Source organism: Anomalospiza imberbis, chromosome 3, assembly GCF_031753505.1.
Source record: "Anomalospiza imberbis isolate Cuckoo-Finch-1a 21T00152 chromosome 3, ASM3175350v1, whole genome shotgun sequence".
NCBI lineage: Eukaryota > Metazoa > Chordata > Aves > Passeriformes > Viduidae > Anomalospiza > Anomalospiza imberbis.
Window position 1 is genome coordinate 18,127,727 of NC_089683.1, and position 24,431 is coordinate 18,152,157.

The window sequence follows — 24,431 nt, forward strand, 5'->3', positions numbered from 1 at the left end:
AACAGAAATTTCACTGTAATTTAAGCATGAGGATTCTTCTAGATGTCTCTGAGAAAATAAATTCTGCCAGATTTGCAAGAAAATTGCACTTCAACTAGCAGTATAGTGTTACGAGATATTTATCGTTTCTCTGTGGGCAATATGTATAAAATTAAAAAGTACTATAGTCATTTGCAAGCATAAATTAGTAAAATTTTAGTAGACAGTGCATTAGTGGACACCTGTGTTTCTCTTCAATATCAATGTGCTTTGAAAGAAGCCAGCATTTTAAAGGGCTCAGAATATTAGTGCTACATGCACACAATTCGGTATGAATTATTGTAAATCATAGACCTGGTCAATTTTTTTTATTGTTTTAAAGTTATCAATGACATTTGTTCACTATCTCTCAGAGTAAAAATAGTTGTCATATTTTGTCAATTGTTTTGTTCTTTTCCTTCAGAACTCAAAGACATTCAGTTTTCTATATGTGGCAATGCGCAGTAAAACTTAAAGGGGTTGTCAAGCAAAAATTAAATCTGTGTTTATTTGAAATTAATACACCTAAGCAGCCCCAATAATGAATTCTTTTGTAAATGTAATAATTAATAATTTATAAATGTGAGATTGAAAACAAAACTTTAGAAACCTGGTCTTCTCACATGCAAATGTTTGGCGTCAGTTATGTTCACAAACAATTTTAACCTCTTTGTGGTGTCCTTCCTGACCTTCAACCACCTCACTAAAAATGGGTCACAGGCCTGTCAACCTTGTGCAGAAATCTATGAAGTCTAAATGGCATTAGAAGCTTACCATACATATCGATAACCATATGAAATTGGTAATGAGATGCAACTTAGAGGGGTTTTGGGGGATAATTCTGCATCTTTGCAGTCTAGAAAAGTCAAACACACAAAAGTAATAAAAAAATTTTAAAATACTGAATGACAGCTTGGTTTTGTGGTAATTTTTTAGCCAAAGCAAATTCTTGATATTTATGTGTCATGTGGTATGTACCAAAACAAGAAAAGAGCAGCTCTGAAAAGCTATCTCTTTCACTGAGAAATTCAAAATTACCTCAAAAATAAACTAAAATACTTTACTAGCATTTCATAATAGTTTAAAATTTCCAAATCAAACTTGATAAAAGGAGTAGGCATTTCATTTCTTTCTAGATTCAAATCAATAATCTGAAGCCTTTTTTTTTCTTTCAGATTTCAAGCAAATTGGGTCTTGAATATTGTTGCCTTCCACCCTATAAGAAAAATAGTTTAATTTTACAGCAGTACTTTTTGTGAGCCAGCTTCTTTCATCACTTGGCTATAAAAATAAAAAATTTATTTAAAATACAATATACAAATACAATATTTATTTTAAAACATCTCAGTTTATCTCCTTTAAGATCTCCTAAATTTGTGAAAATTCTTGCAAGTTAATGTTTTGGACTGACTATTTGCACACAAATTTTTAAAATATTTAAAAGGATAGAATTGATGCTCCTAATGCTGTTTATGAGTACATTTATTCTGTCATCACTTATCACCTTATCTAAATTGTCAGATACTTCACTGCAAGCATAGTAGATACTCAGTCTACTACTGTAAAAGACTTTCAGAAATATCTTGAGTTTTCATTTACCTGCTTTACACCAAAACAACCTTGCACAGCATAAAATTGAAAAACATTTCTTCAGAAGAGATTTCCACAAAAAGCAGTTTTCCCTCAAAGCTGCTTGCAGAAGCAATGCTGCCCCTACTAGAAATATCCTCTACTTTTCAACCAAAGAAAAAGAAAATTTGTGTTTATGTCATAGAAATCCTGTAGAGTACTACATCTAATACTAATAATATGCAAGGTATTTCTCAGTATTTTCTAAGCCCCAAGGAGATAAGGAGTTTGGAAATAATGAACTCACCCTTCTTAAAGGTATTTTGAAGTTAATGTTTTAAAACAGTAACAGATATCTATGAGCTGTGCTAGTTTTTGTTGGGGTAGAGTTAATTTCATTCACAGTGGCTGGTATGAGGCCGTGTTTCGCATTAGTGCCGAAAAAGTGCCGATAATTTAAAGATGATTTTGCTACTGCTGAGCAGCACTTTTACAACATCAAGGCCTTTTCTGCTTTTCATACTGCCTGAATAGTGAGGAGACTGGGGATGCGTAAGGTGTTGGGAGGGGACACAGCTGGGACAGCTGACTCCAGCTGACCCAAGAAACATTCCATACCATATAGTCTCATGCTCAGCATGTAAAACTGGGAAGAGATGTAGGAAGGGAAGATGTTCAGAGTGATGGTGTTTGTCTTCCCAAGTCACTGTTACATGTGATGGAGCCCTGCTTTCCTCAAGATGGCTGAAAATTGTCTGCCCATGGTTAAGTGGTGAATTAATTCCTTGCTTGTCTTAACTGGATATGAATTTTATGTTATATTTTTACTATGGATTTTATTACAGTTCAAGTGCAGACAAAACACAGACTCTCTTGATCTTCCTCTTAGATTATTGCCAGAAAAGATGATCTATGACAGATAAATTAAGCCTGAAACATAAGTGCAAAGATGTAAGCAAAAGAATATTTGTATGCTTAAGACATGAATCTAGGACTTTGAAAGTTTACATTTAAAATGTAGCTCTGCAGCATGCCTCCTGTGTGATCCTGGGTTACCCACTCTGAGCCTAGCTTTGAGCCATTATCAGAGTTGCATTACTTCCCCAGAGAACAGCCTGCAGCACCTGATGGATGTTGTGTTCTTCTGCAAACGAGGTCAAAAATAAGCACCAAAATGGAAGGTGATGAGCACTACACTGTAGCAGTCAGAGGCCCTGCAAGGCCTCCCTGGCGGTTACCCACCTAAGACAAGAAATGCAGAGTCATGATGAGTGGACCAAAGTAGTCCCTCTTCCGTCCTCGGACCCTTGTTATCTCTCTGTAAGGCTATAGGTCGTATTCTCCTCAACCCTGGTCATTGGACAATTTCCAACACCCCAGTAACCTGCTTAAACCCCCATCTCTGCCCAGTTCAGTGGAAGAGCTGTCACTGGAACCCTTCGCAGGACCCTGATAATAAAGACACCGCTGCGGAACTCTACACAGGCTTCTCCTCTCTCAATCCCTGCGTCTGCCAAGGCACCTTTGCAAGCTCAGAGCTGAAATCACTTTAGAGCTGAACTCACAGAGCTGAAATCACTCAAGAGTGCTCGCTTAGGTTGCTTGCGGCTGGGAGCTAGCCCGAGGGACCCAGAGAGGTCGTGCCTCATCCGCACAGCGCTATCTGGGACACCTACGGCGGCAGCTGCCCAGGGGGGACCCCCAGGGGACCCCCGGGGGCCCAGGCTGCGATACTACACCATGCTCAAGATACCCCCTGGATCATCAACTCTAGTCATCTGTTAATGAATACAAACTACAAGGCAATCGTTTTTATACATTGCTACAGTTCCACAGAAACAAATCAAGAGTTTGCCTTCTTTCTTCTAGAAGACTGTTTCAAATTTTCACAGTATTCACAGTTCACAAAAACCCCAGGTTTCTCTTAATTTCACATTTAAATTAATTTATGTCCTTGTGCCAACTCAAATTTAACTCAAATACATCTTCACTCTTCTGCCCACTGGTGATTAATCACACCTTTTTCAGTCTCCATTTTGCAAGACTAAGCAAGCAAGCCTCCTTTCCTTCCTCTCCTCAAGGAAAAGCTTCCTGGCATTTGACTATCTTTCTTTCCACCTGTTCCTAATTTTGTAAATGTATCTTTCTCAGTCCTGAACACCATGACTCAGAGGTCTTATGAGACAAGTACCTGTCTACTCCACTAGAAATGCTTTGCTCAAAATCTGCTTAGGTAGCATTTCCTCTTTTCATGTCCACTTATGTCCATATTTTTTATACTATCTTGTATAGAAAATGACCCATTACCTTTACAACTTCCATTAACAACTTGATTACATTCTCTGTCTATTAATACTCTTTCCTAATAAAACTATTGCGCTCAGTTCTTGGGGTCATTTCAGTTTTCCTACCAAATTATATTCTCTTCCTACTTTTTTTTAAGGTTATTTTGTGACTTTAGCAATTTTTCTAGCATGTGTCTACTTCTGTCCACTTTATTTATGACAATATTAAAGAAAATTGTCTGAAGATGGATCTTAAAGAAATTTCAGTATAATGACTTCCTTCCAACCCAGCAGTTTCTCTTTCAACTTCATCCAATGTAGTCTTTTTTTACCCAGATATGTATATATATTGAACTGCTGTTGAACTAATAACCTCTTATGAGGCACTACATTCAAAGGCTGCATTGTATTCTAGATAGATGAGATCTGCTGCAGTTCACTTGTCTGGAAAATCAGATAAAATATTATCTTCTCTTAGGAAAGTATCACATTAGCTTCATTCCTTCTGCGTTTGTTAAAACCATGTTGTATCTTACCTCATCTTTTATTTACTTTCTCATCTCAAGCTCTTCTTCACTTCTGTAACTGTTCTAAAACGTTCTGTGTTATTAAGGTTATATTGCCAAGTCTGTAGGAAGTCAGCAGTAGCTAGGAAGTCAGTATTCTTCTTTTGTTTTCTTTAATGTAAACACATATACACGCTACATTTTTTTCCACTCATACAGACCATTTCCAATTCTACAGATACTATAATAGATATTCTTGACATAAATAAGCAATTTTACATGCAAACATCTTCAATGCTCTAGTCTAAATGCCATCTAGTCCTAGACACAGAAGTATGGTTCTAAATCAGTTATGTAAAATAGAAGGAATTTTTCTTCTGATAGTCTGATCTTGACTACTGATGATGAGTACTGTAGTCATCTCCAAAATAAGTGTTTCTTCTAAAACAGATTTAATCAATCTATAAACAAGAAAATAGATAATAAGTCATTTTTTGTCCAATTACATCTCTAAATCTTTCCAGTTCTTATGTATACAAGGTTTTAGAAATGTTTCTCAAATGGCTTCAAAATTATTTTAAGAATGTACCTTATAAAAATGGAATTACAAAATTAATCTTTATTATTATTATTATTATTGTACATTGTTAACATTAATCATTACGGTGCATAATTAGAAAAAAAAAGCAAACAAACAAAAAAGAAAAACACTGGAAGAAGAAGATCTGATTACACCATTGAAGTACAGGAAGAATTTCAGACATTGAAATACTTGAGCAAAGTAAAAAATGGTAGTGACTGAAAGTCAAAGCAGATTAATTTAAATTAGAAACAAGATGCATCTTTTAACAATGAAGGTGGTTAAGGAATGGAGTGAAACCTCAAGAGATGCCATGAATTTTCTGTCTCCTAATGTTATTAATAGAACTCTCTTGGTATGGCAGAGCACATCAGTCCTGGCTATAGCACCATGCTAAAATTATAGTCTCTAATCATGTTAGCATGCTGTTAGTGGCAGAGCTGGTGAGTTCCGTCACACCTTTGGAGAGCCAGCAATGAGAACTACAGTGATCAGCACTCCCCAAGAAAACCTACCTAAAAATTTTGCAGTTTAATATTAAAGATCATTTTTCAAGAAAATCATGATAGAAGGAATTTCAGTCTAGGTAGCACTTCTCCTTGAACTTTTCCAAATATACTGATGGTAAAGTGGCACTTTAATTAAATATACAATAACACACTTATTAAATCTACAAAAGGCTGAAAGATCAAAAATTGCCATCATCAACTACACAAACAAAACAAATACAATCTCAACGGAGTGTTTCAGAAACAAAAGAATCCAGTAAAGTAGAGGTATTTCAGAAAGAACATTATAAAAAATTAAATATTCTTGAAATAAAGTATCAGAGACCATGCAGGAAATGAGGAATCAGACCTTTATGAAACAGAGGTACTTCACATAGCAGAAAATAGATATAGTTTTTAAGAAGGCATTAAAAATTACAGTATGTATTGGCAATGTCTATCAAGAAGAATGACAATTAGAGCATGGTGTTCTCCAGAGCTCAGAAACGTGATGGTAAAAGAGCCCCATTGATGGATTCATTTCAGCCCAGATGACTACCTGTGTGCAAGTGTGATGCCACATCTTTTCTGTTGAATTAGGAGACAAAAGATGACCCGTCAGAATTTTTACCTTGTTTTAACATGATAAAACTACTGACACCGTGTTTGCTGTCATTGCATGACCATGTGGATAGGAATGATAGCTTCTGATCCATACCAAGAAATTAAACAGTATTGGAGAACTATCCCAGCCACTGATTTTCTTTGCTGTTAAACTGCTGCCACCAGAATTTTGGCCCGTGTTTATATGTGCATAGCCAAACATATAACATATGTTGGACATAGTTTGATAGTGAGGGCTAGGGATTTCCCCAACCAGGGACCATTCTCAAAAGATAGTCTGGATGCAAGAGACCTTCTTTGGAGCTACAGAGATTGTGGACATTGTGGACACAGACGTTTCTATTACTTTTTTTACCAGCATCTTTTCTTTAGTGGTAAAGGGACACTCGTGCTAACAGGATTCAAGACTATAAATTATTTTAGCATGGTGCTACAGCCAGGACCACTGTGCTCTGCCATACCAGGAGGGTGTTGACAATGAAAAACTTAATTTCATTGTTTCTAATTAGTTTTTGCTAAAACATAATAATTAAGATTGAGTGAGTGTCAAATATAATTTCTTTGAGACACAGAGGGAACTGTTCAGGGTAACATCTGAACTGCACAGAAATGGCTGTTCTCTAAAGCTAAAAGAAAAATAAATATATAGACACATGTAATGGAGAACTCAGAAAGAGAATCAATAAGAAATTGTAACATTTTATTATAAATTAATCAAATTAAAGTGACATATCTGCAAGAAACGTCAATGTGGATGTAAGACCAAAGACGTGTGTGTGCATTTACATTAAATGACATAGAAATATAAGATTTTCAAACTATTAATTGCACTTTATTTATGCTAAGGGGATGTTAAGTACCCAGTGTGTTTAATACCTGAATCAACACCTTGAAAACTCAAATGGATGTAGTGAAACTAGCAACATATTTATTAATCATTTTGATGTTATGGCTTAGGTTCCATCTGTCGATTTTCTTCCCTTTGTGACTGCTCTTTTAGTTATTTAAAAAATATACTGAAGTTAAAGTTTTATTCTTTTCAAATATATTTAGAGGTTGTAATTACAAGTTAATCATTTTTCCTCATATACAAAAATATCTTCTCTCTTAAAGCTATACTGTATTAGTGGCAATATCTTAATTCTTTTCAATTGTTGCTTATTTTTCCCTTCACCACAGGTTTTATTCAATGTACACAGAATTTCCCATAGTAGAGTTTAGTGTTTGGGCTGGAGAAGACAATACACTGTTGCTAAGACTCTTCTTGGAAGTTATAGAACCCCATTCAATTGCATAGCCAGCAGAACACACCAAACTTCCCATTTTTTACCCCTTCAAAGTACATTTCTGTGTCAGTTGCCCAGCTCATCTTCAGGGTGCTGGGATAATGCACAGCACACAGGTTAGCAAGCATGAGAGCAGGGCCCCTTTCTGACAGCTCCAGATCTCTAATTCAAGGGAGTTTGATGTTGAAGATCTCTAGGACATTTGTAGTACAGTGACCAGTACATAGATTTGAGCTTTATTTTGCCATCATCCATACTGCTCAATTGCTATCAGGCTATAATAGCAACAAAATCTAAAACTTGTAAGGAGGTTCTTGAGAAGAAAGCAGTTTACATATAGCTTCAGCAGTAATGTTGCTGAAACAAAGACTCAATGGAGATGAGTCTTTGACAAAGACCAGTAAATTATAAAAGGAAGGCTGTCTTCCTTTGTTGGGTTGACCCTGGTTGTAGGCCAGATACCCACCAAAGCCACTCTATCACTACCCTCCCCAACAGTGCAGGGAAGAGAAAATATAACAAAGGTTCATTAATTGTGACAAGGACAATAATAGTCACTCACGCATCACAGTTAAAGTATTTACCATCACAGTAAATCAGACCCGGCTTGAAGAAATTAATTTAATTTATTACCATTCAAATAAGAGTAGGATACTGAGAAATAAAACAAATCTTAAGACCACCTGACCCCCAGTGCTCCCTCCTTCCTGGCCTTAGCTTTATTACAAATTCTCTGCCTCCTCCCCCAGTGGTGGAGATAGCAAACTTGGGTTACAGGGATTTCATCACATGTTTCTGCCACTGCTTCCTTCTCAGGGAGAGGAGCCCTTCCCCTGTTCCTTTCGCCCAAGGGAAACAGTCCTCCATGAACTCCTCCAAGAGTCCTTCCCGGGCTGCAGTCCTTTATGAACTGCACAAGGATTTCCCCAGCCAAGAATGCAGCTGATTCAAATTAACAGCATTTATTCAAATTAACAGCATTTTTCAGGGCAGTTAAAAAAAAGAAAGAAAAAAGAGAAAAAGAAAAAGAGACTTTTATAAAAATAAACCCATCATGAATTTTTATCCTTTTGCTCCATTACAGAACATCTTGGATGAATAATTAATATTTCTTTTAACATTTTAGCTTGGAATTACTTTAATCAGGCACTGTTGTGGTCTTCTAGAAGAAAAGGATTTGCAAGTGCACTAGGCAACCGGGCCTAGAGGGATAACAGATGGGGCAGGCAGCACAAACAAAGCTATGCACATTTTGCAGGCAAACAAGATGCCACTGTGTGCATACACGGAGCAGATACAGGCTCCCACTGTCCATGCCTAGAGCTATGTAGCTGCTCTTCTGCAGACCTGAGACCCAGTTTATTCTCAGGTTTAACATCAGCTGGGTCACTGCACAAAACCAGTTTCTCTGCTGGTGGTGTGAACTATGGGCAAAACAAGCTGGTATCTGCCTGCAAAATAGCACACTGATAATACCTCAGGAGTGAGTGGGACACTTGCTTTGGCTCAAAGGGGAGATTTAAAATGTTGATTAAAAAATTTTGTTCCAATATGAAATTAATATTAAAAAGACATGGAAGTTCACAAAGGGCAACTATATCTCAAGTCTACAGAGTGCAGCAGCCTTGAATCATTTGTATATATTCTGTATTTAGAGTGATAGAAGTCAGTAAGGAACCTGACTTTATCTCGCTAATCCATATAGGGATTATTAGTGATCATTAGCCACTGGAAGGAGGCTGTCCTATTTTTGCAAACAGTCTACAACTGCCTTAAAATGCAGTATCTGTCATCATAATGCTTTCTGAGGTATATTCAGCTTACAGATGTCCTATGGCAGTCAAACTTTATTGATCTACTGATGATGTGCTGACTGGCAACACTCACAAGAATGTCTGTTTTGTCCCCTTCCTTCCTTTTCATACTTTATATATTTTATTCTGATTTCTGAGTGTAGGAACATGGTTCGTGCTGCAGAATTTTCAGAGCCCACAAGAAAATAAATTCTCTTTCCTCTGATGTTTATTGCAAACACTGTGCTGATGATTTCAAGCTCTAGCACTAGGCTAAAATGACATTTTGGGGAAGACAAAGAAAATAAAATTCTGAGTCAGGGCCAGGAGTTGGGACCCTAATCTGGACTTCCCAGTTCAATCAAGGAACACAAAAAAATGAGAAAGAATGTTCTTCAGTAAATTCATTCACTCCATGGAAAAATTATGTTTCTTTGAAAGAGGAGTGGGGAAGGAGGAAGGAAAAGGACAAGTGTTGTTTCCCAAAAGGACTAAGGTATCTTTGAGAGCTAAAGTATATGCCCATAAGTTATTGTAGGGCATAAGCGAAGTGTTTTGCTTAAGACCTACTTTTCATTGTTTAAATAAAACTCTAATGTATTCCATCTATACTTCTGCCAGCTTTGGACTGGGAAGGATGGTTTGTTCAAAGATGAGGTCATACTTGTGATTAAAGCTAGTTGTGAAGCCAGAAAAGCCTTTATGCATAAGACAGAGACTTGGACTAGGTTTTCAAAATCTTCTAGTTATGCTGCTGAGAAATACTGAATTTATAAAACATTACTGCTCATATCTATGAAAATCAGAAATATGACACAAATACTGAATAACCATTGTAAGAATTCACCACTGGTTCTGTATTTGAATAAAGCAAGCAACAACTTTGATGAGACTTATAATGTAGATGATGCATTATTTTAATTGCTGCTTCGTTCATTTCCTAGTCATAGACCACAAACCATTTACATTGGACACTGTGAAAATATAAACAAACTGCTGTTCCAAATAACTTGCAGTTTAAATAAAATAAATCATTATAGATAGACTAGCAGTGACGTGATTCAGAAGAAGAGTCAGAGATGGTAGGTGAGAAGTCATTTGGTCCCAACACAATCTCCACACAATCCCTGTTCTTTTAAGTGCAGGAATTGAAACTTGATCTTTATTTATCTGGGTGCTATTTTAAGCATCACTTATATTGTTGGATATTTTACTCAATCTTTGTTTACAGCATGTCATAGTCCATAGAGTGGCATGCTTCAAAATCAAAGCTCTTAAAAAAAAAAAGACCCATGTTTGAGCTAAGAACTTGTTCTGAAAGCAGTAGTGTAATGAAGAGGGCCTTAGCCTTTTTCTCCTGGAACAGAGAGGATTGCCCATCCTGAGCCAGAACAGCACACTAATAGAAAAATCATAGGGTCTTTCCTGTGCTAATTATCAAATTCATGCCTGGTTTACTTTTCCAGTCCAGATGTAGCTCATATAGAAGTATTATCTTTTTCAGTGGGAAAAATATCTAACAGATTACAAAAGATTTTGACTTCAAGGCACCTTTTTAGCTAAATGAGTATATGGTCTTCCTACAGCCTTATGCTTACCTCAATCAGTACAATCCAGTCTTTAGCGAGCTATAGAACTATGAATTGGTAATAAAAACAGTACAGCTGGCTCTTCACATGACCATGTCTCTTCAGCACCACAATCAATTGGAAATTCACCAGACCTCCACTTTGAGTTTGGTAGCTGCCACTGGAAACTTCCAGGAGTCAGAAGGCTGACAAAATATTGCATCATCTTCCTCTCCTATCTACACACTATCTAAGATTGGAATTTAATCCACTATCACGTTATGTTTCAGAAATTTTATAAAAAAAGAAGGAAAGAAAATGAATCATATAATCATAAGTAACACTTGAATAATTGTAGTTGCTTCCCTCTCTCAGTCATTTTCTTGCTATTCTTGTACAATATTAATGTTTAAACTCCTTACAGAGCCCAGACATGGTAGCCTGGCACAAATTGTTACCCATGAGGTCATCAGTCTTGATGATGACCTCAGCCTTGCCTACATGAAAGGGCAAACAGCATGGGGCCAAATTAAGTGTGGAGCTTCATATACTGAGTGCACATGTCTGATGCCACCACTGATTTACTTTTATGTGCTGTCAATCTATACTGGCAATATATACTGGCAATATATGAGAAGCAGGAAAACTTTTAATGCAGCTAAATTTGCATGTTTGGTGGTTCTCTGTTTACTTAGATGCAAATACACAGTAATGGGAGAAGTATGTGCATATTTCCTGTGCTGATTAGCTTGCCATAGGCTTGATCCAATTTCAGCTCAAGTCAGTGGGAATCTTTCCACTTTCTTCAGTAGCAGTTGGCCCACATCCTCAATGAAGCATACTGTACAGAGCAGAAATTCTCCATAAGAAAAATTATTAAAGGATTAGAGTCTACGAGGGGAAAATGGGCATAAGATGTCCTACAAGCACGCTGACAAGACAGTCACAGTGAGAAATGAATCTCAACAAACTGCAAGCCTCATTTAGTAAATTGTAGACATAGGGATTGAAATTTACAAAGTAAAACATGTTATTTGTTGCACTGAAAACTTTAATTTATTCCTTTAGTTTAGGTGACTCTTGTCTGTTCCAGTTTGATAGTACTTTCACCATATTATCAGGTAGTTTCAGTGTGATTTTTATTCACATACCAGTTTTAATGCTGAAATTGAGTTTGTCCAACTAGAAAGGAGCAGGGGTGTACTTTGGATTGAGCTAAATTGGAACAACTGGGGTTTTTCATCACTGAAACAGTTAACAGGAACAACAATTGTGGTTGGAAGTGGAAGATTAATTTTCATGTGCCTTTAATTCTCAAATGTTATTTTGGCAATAAATAAGTCGTGCTTAGAAAAACGTTGATAAAACCTCACTTTATTTACATTTTTGATTAATATAATTTAAAATATCAGAATTATGTGGTTTTAAATGGATTAATTTTATTAAAAATTTTCCTTCTCTAGCCATCACGGTTTAATCACTAATATTTTTTACTTTCCCTGTCTCAAAACTGAAAGGAAGAAACCCATTTACACCAATAAATGACTACTGCATTATGCAGTGCAGTTCTGTGGTATTCTGAAAACTAGTTTAGAAGAGTTATGTACCCAAACACGATAAGTAAAGAGCAAAATGCAGATCAGTAGGCAATACTCTGGGCCTAAAGTTTATATATGCCATACTACTCCATATATCATGGTATAGAACAGACGCCCAAAAAAATATTTGGAAGGCCATCTAGTGTTATCCAAGTGAAATGCAATATATTTAATTGCTTAAAATGCATGCACATGTTCTCTCATAGAACAACCAAAAAATCACAAGTATTCACTTTGGTTTTAAATTCAACTGATCATCACCATCTCTAGAGCATCACTGACATTTTGCAAGGAAAATGTGTTCATTTTAACTGTCACAAATATACGAGATTTTATAAAATGATGGAAGAAAATATAACTAAAAGGAAAATATACACAGAAAGTAAAACAAGTGAAATTTGTGTCATTGTAAGGCTTTAACAACTAACATTAAAATGTCAAGATGTAAAGAAATATAACTTTGCAAAACAGATAATCAGGAAGATGGTGTGATACCAAATCTGTGTGAGGAAAGAAGTTCATCCAGTTACAGTGCAGCAACACAGCAGTGGAAGTGTGTTAATTGCAAATGTGTTCTGAGTTTTAAAAAGTGTTCATTTTATAGCTGTTCTAAATATGTGTGAATAAATAAGTAAATAAATACTATCTAGTCTATCTTAATTTCTATCCACTGAACACACATGCACAAACACCCTTACTCATCATAAGGCCAGAAGAAGCTGTTCTGAGTACCTGCTCTTACTTAAAAAAAAAAAAAATACAGGCGGCAGAACCTCAGCATATTCATCATACATACAGCATGTATAAGAAATTAATGATTTTCACATCTTTATCCTTGTTTTATCTGCATTTGAAAAGACTTTCATACATGTGATAATTTAACTTCCTGGTTTTCAGATAAACCATTTAATCCTAGTAAGAAAATAAACTGAAGAAATCGTTGTAAAGCAGTAAAAATTTTACTTTGCAACATACTGTTTACTTTTTCTGCGATACTGTAACTCTTCAGAAATGCTGGGAGGCAAAAAAATTACTTTAGTATTTTTCTGAGATTATATGCCAGCCGACTGGCTACAGGAGCCATTAAATTACTTAAGGATTTAAAGTTTACAGCTCCAGGCCTATGATGGTATATAAAAATTCCTATTAAAAATTACAACTGCTTTCTCATTTCACTAATGAACTCACAGTGGGATTTAAAGTGTTTGTCTTTTTTTTTTTCTTGCACATTTAATCTTAAGTTATTTGAGATAAAAATCAAGTTCAGCTTTACTAGTCATGACAAAATTTATTATGGTGTCATCTACCTCATTTAATTTTTTCTGTTAAAAATTATCAAATTAACACTGCTTTATCAATGGCATTGTCCAAGTATGACAACATTTGAAGATGGAAAGAAGCATTCTGTGATGTTGATGACAAGGTAAGGACTTTTTCCATTAGCCTGTATCTGTGGAGGTCCTTTCCAGATGTGCTTATGTCACAAGACAGATATGGGTCACAACCTGGAACTATGCCATCTTCTTATCAGATTCAAAACTAGTTAAGTCACTGCTTTTTGGCTCCAGTCTGCCAAGTTGAAAATTACATCCAAAGAATTTTATTCTTAAGATACCAAAAAGAGTAGGTAGCAAGTTTTGTACCAAATTTCAGTTTTAGGCCTGATTTCATCCCTAATTCAAACACCCAGATTCTATTTAGATCCACATACTATTTAACTCCTAAACCATTGCAATGGTTTTGGACTAAATTACTACCAAAGCAACAAAAAGGTCAGGGCTCTTCCTTCTGAAGCAGCCATAGCAAAAACACAAGGCCTCACTCCCTGGGTGTTCACACCACAGAGGAATCTCCAGTGTGACTCCTCCTTTGGAAGAGCCAGGCTTTCTCTGACAGCCACTGGTGGTTGCACAACCACCAGTGATGGTGCTGGTGCAATAGCCATTCAGGCCAATTATTCACATATCCACAGCTACCTCCCACCCACCTTTGCTTTACAGGGACAGCTTGCACTCCCAGAAAGTGTCTTCACGGCCATTAGCAGCAGTAACCCAAATACAAGATGCAACAATCAGTTCCATGTATCACATGTGAGCCCAGGGCAACACCAACCAGTTACACCAGAGACTCTGCCTACTGCCACAAGCCTTTCCCATCACCTTTACTGCAACCTGCCTCCATATCCCAATGGATCCTCTACCTGCTCAGTCCTCTTTGCCCTCTCCCATCAGCTGTAAAGATCAGACCCATCAGTGTCACAGCTCTGCTCTCTGATACATGTGAAAGCAGTCACCTACTTATAGAGGCTGAACAGCTACAGGAGTGGTTTATCTAAGTAAAAAGTGCTAGCTCCCCATCCATTTTCTCCTCTGTATTTCCCCCCACTAACATCCATACAATTCTCAGCACTATTCTTCATTCTCACCAAGTGCCCGTCACCTCAGAGAGCTTTGGCTGTTTGCCACAATCAATACAAAGTTCATTCCCAATGAAAAATGAGATAGGGATATCAAAACATTTGCTATGCAAGACAGTGAACATCAGGGGGTCAGGACAGAAGTGTCTCCTGGGTACTTGGCCAAAGCAGTTTGGGAACAGACTCAGGACTGGTTTCACATGAGGAGGTCTGCTTCTGTGCTGCATAATCCATGCTATATAACCCGTGCTATGTGCCAAAGTACAGGTGTACACCCAGACGTCATTTTCAGTAGTGCCCTCACTGCTTCTGAGCAGAAGGGTCCTGCTGGAAGAGTTGCAGCCCTCCTGGGATGCCAATTTAGTAATCACAGCATTTTCCAAAAACTACAGGAGGGGACACAGTGGTCAGGCAATCACCACAGCATAACAAGGCCTGAGACCACTGGAATTGCCCAGAGGTACACATCTCTTCACAGGACGTGTCCGAGATTGCTCAGTTTATTGCTAGCTAGATTGAGGCTCAGGTGAGGGAATCTGGGAATTACCAAGATTTAGACTCACTGCCCAGGTGACAAGGGCTATTTTTCCAGAAACAGGAGTTATGAAACACTAGATGCCTTCATTTAAGTTTTCCTAATCCTGCCTTTTCTTCACCTGTATCTTAGAGAGTAGCTTTTCTCTTTTCCTCTGCTGACAGCGGCAGACACAGCCTCTCTGGGAGTGATGTTCCCGATTCCAATTACATCATCCTTTATGCTGTGTCCCTCCAACATACCAATGTTTGTCCCACCAAACTATAGAAATGTCTGCCATTCCAAACTTATTTCGAGCCCCTGGAGAAAGAAGGATTCTAACATACAGTGGTTAGTAAAGTCTTTATCCAGCAGAAAAAATACCAAAGCTATTGTCTTCTACACCTGAGACACTGAAGCTAAGAAAACCTGACGGTGATTGACATGTCTTTGTCTTGTCTAAAGAACAGAAAACTCCACTTTGCCTTTTCTGAAATTCCATCTCCAAAAAAGGGCCACAGTAAATGGAAATACCTGCTCTAGAAAGCAGTAATCAGGGATGCAAGGAGCTGCACAGCAGTTCTTTGGACATAAACTTTCTAGGCTGCTTTCTATGTTGCAAATTAAGATGCTGCAGTCAAATGAGTGCTGAGGAAAGAGCAGACCTGAGCTACCTTGACAGATAAAATAGGTAATATCTTCTGTGGGATTCTTTCTTGTTTCGAGTCAAAATTATGGCTTCAAAATCCCACTTAAAATTTGACCCTATTTTAAAACCCACTGACAGAGTAATAACAGAAGAATTCATAAAATGTTTGGCTTTGAACTAACCACACTGGGCCATGTTCTACAATATGACTGACTATTTTCAGAATATTTTACGTTTGCATCATAAACAGAGGCCTCTTGAGGTTTTTACACATCACAGTGGAAAAAGAAGTTAAGCAGTAATATCTTGCCTGACAGATTTGTTTAAGAACAGCACATACAGTATCTCAGATATTTAAGTATACTTCCAGTGAATAATGATCCTAGCATCTGACATATCTTTTATAATCTTTTGTTGGAGATTATTGTCTCCAGAATTTCTGGTGTTGTCATGCCTTTGTTATGAGTTGAGCATAGAATCCTCCTTACAGGTTTTCTTCCTTACAATTAAACCTACAATTGGACAAGGTTATATCATATAAATCAACTTTGAAGACAGGAAATATCTACAATGGTAGATCCCCAAAGATCTTCTGGGAAAATAATGAATGTTCATGTGGTATTCTGTAGGCTCAAAAGTGTCTGTGAAGACAGGAGTACCAAGATTTGGAACCTTCTTACCATTGCCTTAGTGTTGTCCTGTTGCATAATTTCATTGCCCAGTAGGATTGTAAGGTAAGACAGGAACCAAATCATTCATGGTGCTCTAAGGAGCACAGACAGGTCCAAGCTGTGTAGCTTTCTAAATTCATAGTGCATAGTCCATCATTACATGCAGTAAAAGCAAATGGATGTATAATTAGTTCAGCATTATATGTACCATAAACATATTCCATAACTATAGCATATATTTCTTTCAAAGTTGTGGTGGAACTTTATTTCTTCCAATAAGAAGAGGTTTCCAGGTGTGTACACTGGTCTCTTCAACCAGCAAAAAACACTGTTTAATTCAGGACAAAAGCAAATGCACTGTTCAGATGGCCAATATGTTCCACAGTCATTTAAACAGGATTCTGGACATTTGCATAGTCCTAGCAGCAGCCCAAGCAGTCGCTGCCCATGCAGTCAAGGGGACATTTCAGTTTCTGGTGCCCACCTGTGAAAGACAGGCTTGTGGTAGCACCAATAAGTATTTTAACAGCCCTTCATGTTCAGGTCCCAGCCTGCAAGGGCTGCAGCATGGGGTCTCCCACTACACAGGGGTCAGCAGGGATCACAGCTGATTCTTTCCCCGGCACTGGACTTCTCTGAAGGAAGTGAATAACTGAATCCAATTGCTGGCACCACTTCTGAAGTCATGCTACTACATGTGCTACTCATGTATCATGATGTTTTTGAATACTAATGGCTTAGTGTTCTGCACTTCCCTTTAATCATGTTAGAATTAAATAATTCCTGTTTTGGCATAACTAATTTATCATCACATTGTCAGAGAGTGAGGAAAAAGCAGAAATTCCAAAGATTTGGCATATCTCAATGTTCATATACACACAAAAAGAGAGAGATTAATAAATCAAAAGTTATGTTTCTGTTATTTGAAAAATAGTAAGTTTTTTTCAGGAATTGTCACACTGAAATCTATTTAATTTCATCCTTCATTTTAAAGGATGTCTTAGAAATAAAATTTTATTTTGAATACTGCCATGGTTTAGGAACTGTATTCCTCAATTTAGTGGTCCTACTGAAACACTCCGAACTGTGTGCAGTTCACTTGCTTCCTGATTTCAAACAACAATGACCCAGTACCAAACCCTGGGCTCTACCTCTAGTGACCAGCATCCAGCTGGTCTTTTTATCACCACTCCTTTAAACCATCAGTTCAGACAGTTTTCAGCCTGCCTTGCCCTCCTCTTACAGAGTCTATAATTCATCATTTTGTCTATGAGGGTATTACGGAGGACAGTGTACAAAGTCTTGTAGAAGTCAAGTCAAATGATATCCCATGTTTCTCCTGTTTCCTGCAAACTGGTGATTTTGTCATGGAAGGTTAGCAGGCTATCAGTCATGACTTCTCCTTCCTAAAGCCCTGCTGACTATTTCCAGCCATTATCTTGTCCTTCATGGTTTGGAAAGTTTTCATTATTAGCTCCATCACCTTCCCAAGGATCAAGGTAAGTCTAAGAAATGTAAAGCTCTCCAAATCGTTCTTCTTCAAGCCCAAACTAACACTTAGCTCTCTCATTCCATAGGAACTTCTGCTGGTAGCACTGAGTATTTGTATCAAACTCAAATGCTGGTAGCACTGAGTATTTGTATCAATCTCAACTGCTGCTGTGATTTCTAAGTAATTGATCTTGACCTTAAAAATAGCTTGTACTTTAATGCTTTGGTTAAAACATCATGGAGATTAAAAAACACACAAGAAGATGGTTGCAATTACATACTTATCAAAATTATTTTTAAGAAACCAGTAGTGTAGAAGCCAAAAAAAGAGGAAACAACAAGTTTTTTATGTGAGGTTCAAATTCAGAGGATATGAGATAATTCATCCTACAGTACTGTGGCTTAAAAACCAGTTGGCAAACATCTTGGAAATAAGATAATTAACGAAAAGACTCAATTATTATGAACAGACAACAGCCTTTTTTTTATGGTGTACCTTTGCTGGTGAATGATGGGAAATTAATGGTTATGATATATCTTAACATTTGTAGAGTTTCTGACAGCTCATCTTATGACATTACCACAGGCGAGCTAAGGAGATAAAATCTAGCTTTAATCATCCATGAAAGCATGAAAACCAGAACATTCTTGCAACAGCTCACAGTCTTATATGTAGCTACTTCCAATATGTTCCCAATGTCCTTTTTCTGTCAGGATGATGTTGATAGAAAGAAACATCTTATGAGTACCCCTATGAAGGTGATTTTGTGCAGAGATATGGATGAAGATGGCTTCAAACAAACATACAGGGGCAATTTTATTCCTAGTCCTTTCAGCACAGTAATTCTTGCTTTGGTTGTTTCTGCAGTTCCCCCTGCTGGCTGAAATCTCTGGCTTGTTCCATAATATGGCCGCAGAGATTTATGCAGGAATATTTTCAGAATAAGGTTTTTGTTCACCTCACCAATGTAATGGGATTCTAAGGTGATACATACTGATACAGAAATTTTTGAAATAGGAAGCCAAATTATTTCAGTATTTAAAATTAATCGCTGTTGCCTTTTAATAATTTTCATTACAGCATATCACCGTATCACTCAAATTGCTCATTCCTGCTAAATATAATATACATTCAGCCTTTCAAAATACCAAGATCTTCCTCCCCTCTCACCTTCCTCAAATTTTCTTCCATTCTCCCATCATGGATCAATGGTCAAAGGCAACAACAGATCATGAGCCTTCTCTCTCTTGAACTCAGGCCAGCAGACAAGCATCAGTGAGCTTGCCATTTGGAAGTATTTATTCAAGGCTGTTGGTAGTAAGTGTACAGTTGGCTGAAGCTCTGGGAATTACCTTCAGGACATCTGGCTTCATGTCCAACCTCTCCATGTGAACTTTCCTGAAAATAAAACACCAGAAAGTATAAAAATGTATTGACTTGTCTGCAGAAAAGATTTGCAGGTTGACTGCTTTATTGTAAAGTAAAAATTAACAAGGTTGATTTGAGCAAACAGAAAGACATAAAGAAGCTAAGACCTGCAAATAAAAAGACAAAACATTTTTCCGTTACAAGTCATTCCACTGGGGACTATCTCTAAAAGCATGATTTGTTTTTGACATCAGGTTTTAAGAAGCTGCTTAAACTTTTCTTAAAAAATATGTGATAATTTACAAGACTATATGAAGGAGAGGATCAAAGAACATCTCTCATTAATTATCATTTCACTGTTTGAAAAGCATCCTGGTTTTGTGCATGAGGGAAGAGCAAAACTTCACACCTGTGATCCTTACATCACTGGGGAGCTCAGACTTGAATTGCCCAAGTAACACTAATTCATATTTTCTTATAGTTCCTCTGTTGGGGAAACAAGTTTTACCTTGCAAAAAAGAGACGAACAGTATTTTTGCTTTTCGATAATTCAGTGTTTCTTCTGCCAAAGATTTTAATCATAAACTATAATTAATATTGCTTAAAAATAAAGCAGTGAAGAAAGCCAGTAGAATCCTTGCATTGCCTTTGTAAAACAGAGATAATATCCCCCAAGATAATAACTATCAATTTGAGTTGGACAAAGTTATAGCTTTAATTATGTACATTACTAATTAGTTGCAACTCATATTTCATATGGTAGCCACCTTTTCTTTACCTTATGGAAATAGAAAAATCAATATTATTTAAGTATCAAAAATTTAAAAAACTGGAAAGAAACATAATACTTCCTGACATGGATTTGAGTACATGTATATGAGTACATGCAAAAATACTGGATTTCAGGAGTTATCAGAATTATACAGACTTGATAAAACATCTAACCTATTTTGTACAAATCAGCAACAAAAACCTATAAAACCCAAAATAACATCTGAATGAGGGAGCTATATTTCTCACTTAGAGAACTCAGTTCTCTTTAGGTTTCAAACTTAGTTCCTAAGAAAAAAATAATTTGCCTTAGGATCTCCAGGCTACTGTATAGCTGCTGAGCTTACCATTAGGAAGTGGTACTTAGAAAATAGTGCAGGAATCCTTTTCTTTCAATCCAAAGTTCCAACTTGCTAACTTATTTACTTTCCCAAAATGTGGCAAAAGATAATAATGCAGTGTGAAAGCTTCTAGGAGGTTCTCCATGACCTCCATAGCTGCATCTGCCCCTTTGCACATCTTATCTGCAACATCTTGACAGCATTCAGCATCATACCCTGCTGTGAAAAACTAGAAACAGCTGTAGAACTAGCCAAGGTATTAGTACTTTTCATGATAAATATCCAAACCAACAACAAACAGAATGGTCTGAATGACAAGAAAATTACTTGAATCTTTTCTTCCATTTGCACTGAGTGTTTTGTGTTTCAGGAGATGCCAGTTCTCTGGTGTGTTTGTCTTTCATTTTCAATAACTACACTGTTTTCTAGTTTTGACTTTATCAAAATCAAAAATACAGAAAAACTGTAATTAAGGACTGCTTTTATAATCTTTAAGTAGACTACTGATTATAAGGCAGAGATCTCATGAGGCAGTAATATCTATTTAACTTCTTGTCTTACTGACAATAAAGCACGTGATAAACCAAAAAAAAAAAAAAAACAAAGGAATACACATTATATTAGCAATAAACTACTATCAGATGTATTCTAAAGATAGTATAGCCCTTATCATGGAATTATATAAACATGGAAAGTTTTGCTTGGAAGTGACCTTAAAGACCATCTAGTTCCAACCCCATGGTATGGGTAGGGCTGCCACCCACTAGTAACTATTAGATCAGGTTGCTCAGGGCCCCATCCAGCTTGGCCTTGAACACTTCCAGGGGTGGGGTAACCTCTATGGGAAAATGAAAGGATAATAACTATTTTTGTCTTCAAATATTATAAATAGAGTATCTGCTGTTATAATTAGTGAATTAACTACATCATGATTCTGCAAAGAATTCGGTCACTATTTATAAAGATCTTGATTGTTCTATTAAGGCCATCTGACTTAAAAATGAAACTAAGCACACGTGTAATAGTATATTCAGTAATTGTATGTTATAGTTTGTTATCAAGACTTTTATAAAATATATTAATAAACTGAGTGTTAGATTATTTTGGATGTTAATAAAAAAGTAATTGAGAGTTATCTGTGATTGAATGTAATTAGTATTATCAAGAAACTATTAACATCATTAAGAATGCTATTGTTCTACTATAAAGTCAAGATTGCTATGCTATTACAAGTAGAAAGCCTAGAAGATATTTTATTCAAAGAAATTACATAAATATTAATGCATATCTTCTCCTTGTAAGGAGAATTTAAGTCCAAGAGACCCCAAATTCAAATTAAGTGAGAAAAAAATTTGTTATTTTCATGCATTTTATAGGCATTCTGCACTGCCCAGAAAGTATTAACTGAATGAGATCTTACAGTTTCCAGGAAACTGTACAATGATTTCCAGGAAAGCCCTTTTCACTCCAGGACTTGTTCCCTTAGTGATTAATTTAATGCCCAGAAGAAGGTGACTGTTATTTATGCCATTAGCTAGCCTATAACTATTATTATTGTAATAAAAATAAAAGTTTAATTTATGATCTAATAATACTTAAAGGGTACAAACAAATGGGAGACCACTGTAGTCTTTGATGTCACAAACAGACAGTTCCTTCCCTTTAAGTCATACAAAAATGAGCTCCTTAAGTGTGAGCAAGACCTTTTCTGACCAGAAATATGGAAAGGAACCAGTAAGTCATGAAGTTTCATGGAGAGAATTAGAAAAATAAAGATGGCTAAGGAAGAGAGTGTCTGAAAACCAGAGAGGTAAAAGGAATACAACAATGATGAAAACCACTATCAGTAAGCTTCAAAACAGGGCCAGGGTATGGGAGACATAATCAGGATTTGCTGTAATGGAAGAAAGCAAAGTAGTGGAAAGTGAATGAGGCTGAGGAAGGATCAGAGACAAAACGAGGAGTAACCGTGATAATGCAAATAAGATGAACACTGAATAAAGGCACTTGTAGGAAATGATTGTAGAAAGGACTGACCAGCCAGGGAGTGGGACAATTCTGAAATTTAGCATCAGGACAGAAAATGGGAAGGAAATTGCAAAACAGGTTTACAAGAATAGGAGGTGAGGGGTGTTAAGGGATCTTTCTAGGACAAAGGAGAGAACACAGATGACAAGTTCTTCCTGCCTCTTTTTTTAAAAAAGAGAGGCTTCCACAATGAACCAGAAACAATTTTCCCCAAGGCTGTGTGCTTAAAAGATACAGATCTCCATACTTTATAATCTTTGCAATACCAATGCTAGCTGTTACCAGGATTTCCAATGCTCAATTGCAGGAGAAATTATAGGTTTCAAAATTTTCTTACTTAAATAGTGCCCTTCCTGGAAGTAGGAGGGAGGAGGTATGAACATGTCTTTGTGCTGTCATTGTCTCTAAAGTCTAAGTGTGTAAGACCTGCTTATAACAGGTCTTTTTTTTTTCTTTCCCCTCTACATAATCTCTACTCCCAAATTTTTGATGACAAAACACAGAGCAGAGCTTCCCAACTCTTACAAACTGTTGTCAAACTCACTTCCTTTTCATTCTTCTCTTCCTGACTCCTTTACTTCCCTCTTTTTAGTGGACTGCTTGCTCTCTCCTCTGCTGCTCTCTGTTTCCCCTTGGAAAGATATTTTTTTGCAAATAGAAAAGCATGTCTATGAGTACATATTATTACCCTTTTTGCAGGAATATTTACCAGAATAAAATCCATTTTATCAGCACACTTTGCATCTGTACAAAGAGAAAAGGTTGGCCAATCAATGTTCTTCTTCCTCTCCCTTTCTTCTCTTTCCTTGTTTTTAATCCCTTCCCTGTCTCTCTCCTTTGAAATACCGATCAAAACACACAAAACCCCCCCGCATTTGGAAGTTTTGTTCTTAGCACATAGCACAGGTCAGATTAAATTACTTAATTGTTGTACAAACATCACGCTGCCCATCATTAGTCCAGGATGAATGAGGGGGCAGGACCTATCCAACGGACCTTTGTGAAGAGAACAGACTTGTGCCAATTACAACCTATGTTATTCCTCTTATTGCACTCTTTCTCAGCTTACACAGATCATACTAACTCTGGCTGATCTTCCACAGTTTTTCAAATTTTCCTTTCCTCTGAAATTTCCCTAACCTAATGCTAGTTGTTGTATCCAGATGCAAGACTGACAAAAGTGACCGTGTGGCTGCTAGGAGGATTTGGGAATAGCATGCTATAAGTAAAACACAAATAAAAATGAAGCCTATGAAAAACATCTCCGCAGAATATTAGTTTCATCCACCTCATATTTTTAATACTCAAGCAACATGGGTGTTTATGTTACACAGAGTTTTACCATGCCCTAAACTTTTCTTGCAATGAAGATGGGAATTGTATCCAAAAAAAGCAATGATTTAAGTATTGATTACATCAAAATATGTGAATTGGAACAACTTTGTTAATACTGCAGAGTGAAACACTCCAAAAGATACTAAAAATGAGGACCAGGCTTAACTAACAGTTTCATTTTGAGTTTTTGGAGCACTTTATACCAAAATTTTCATTCATTTGACCATTCACTCTGTTTTTTCCAGGATCCACTCCAGACTACAACAGTACATGAAATACTAGTCTATATATAGAGTAGTATATTATAAAATAACCAAATTTATTCACTGAACAAGAGCCTGGGCATGACCCTGGAGGCTGGAGGTTAAGGACAACCAAAAGGGAAATTAAGATAGATAGATATATATATAGTGTATATATATATAGTGTGTATATATATATATATATATATGTATATGTGTATATGTATATATATATGTAGTATAATATATATATATATTTGATTCCTAATCCTACTATTATTTTGAGTTT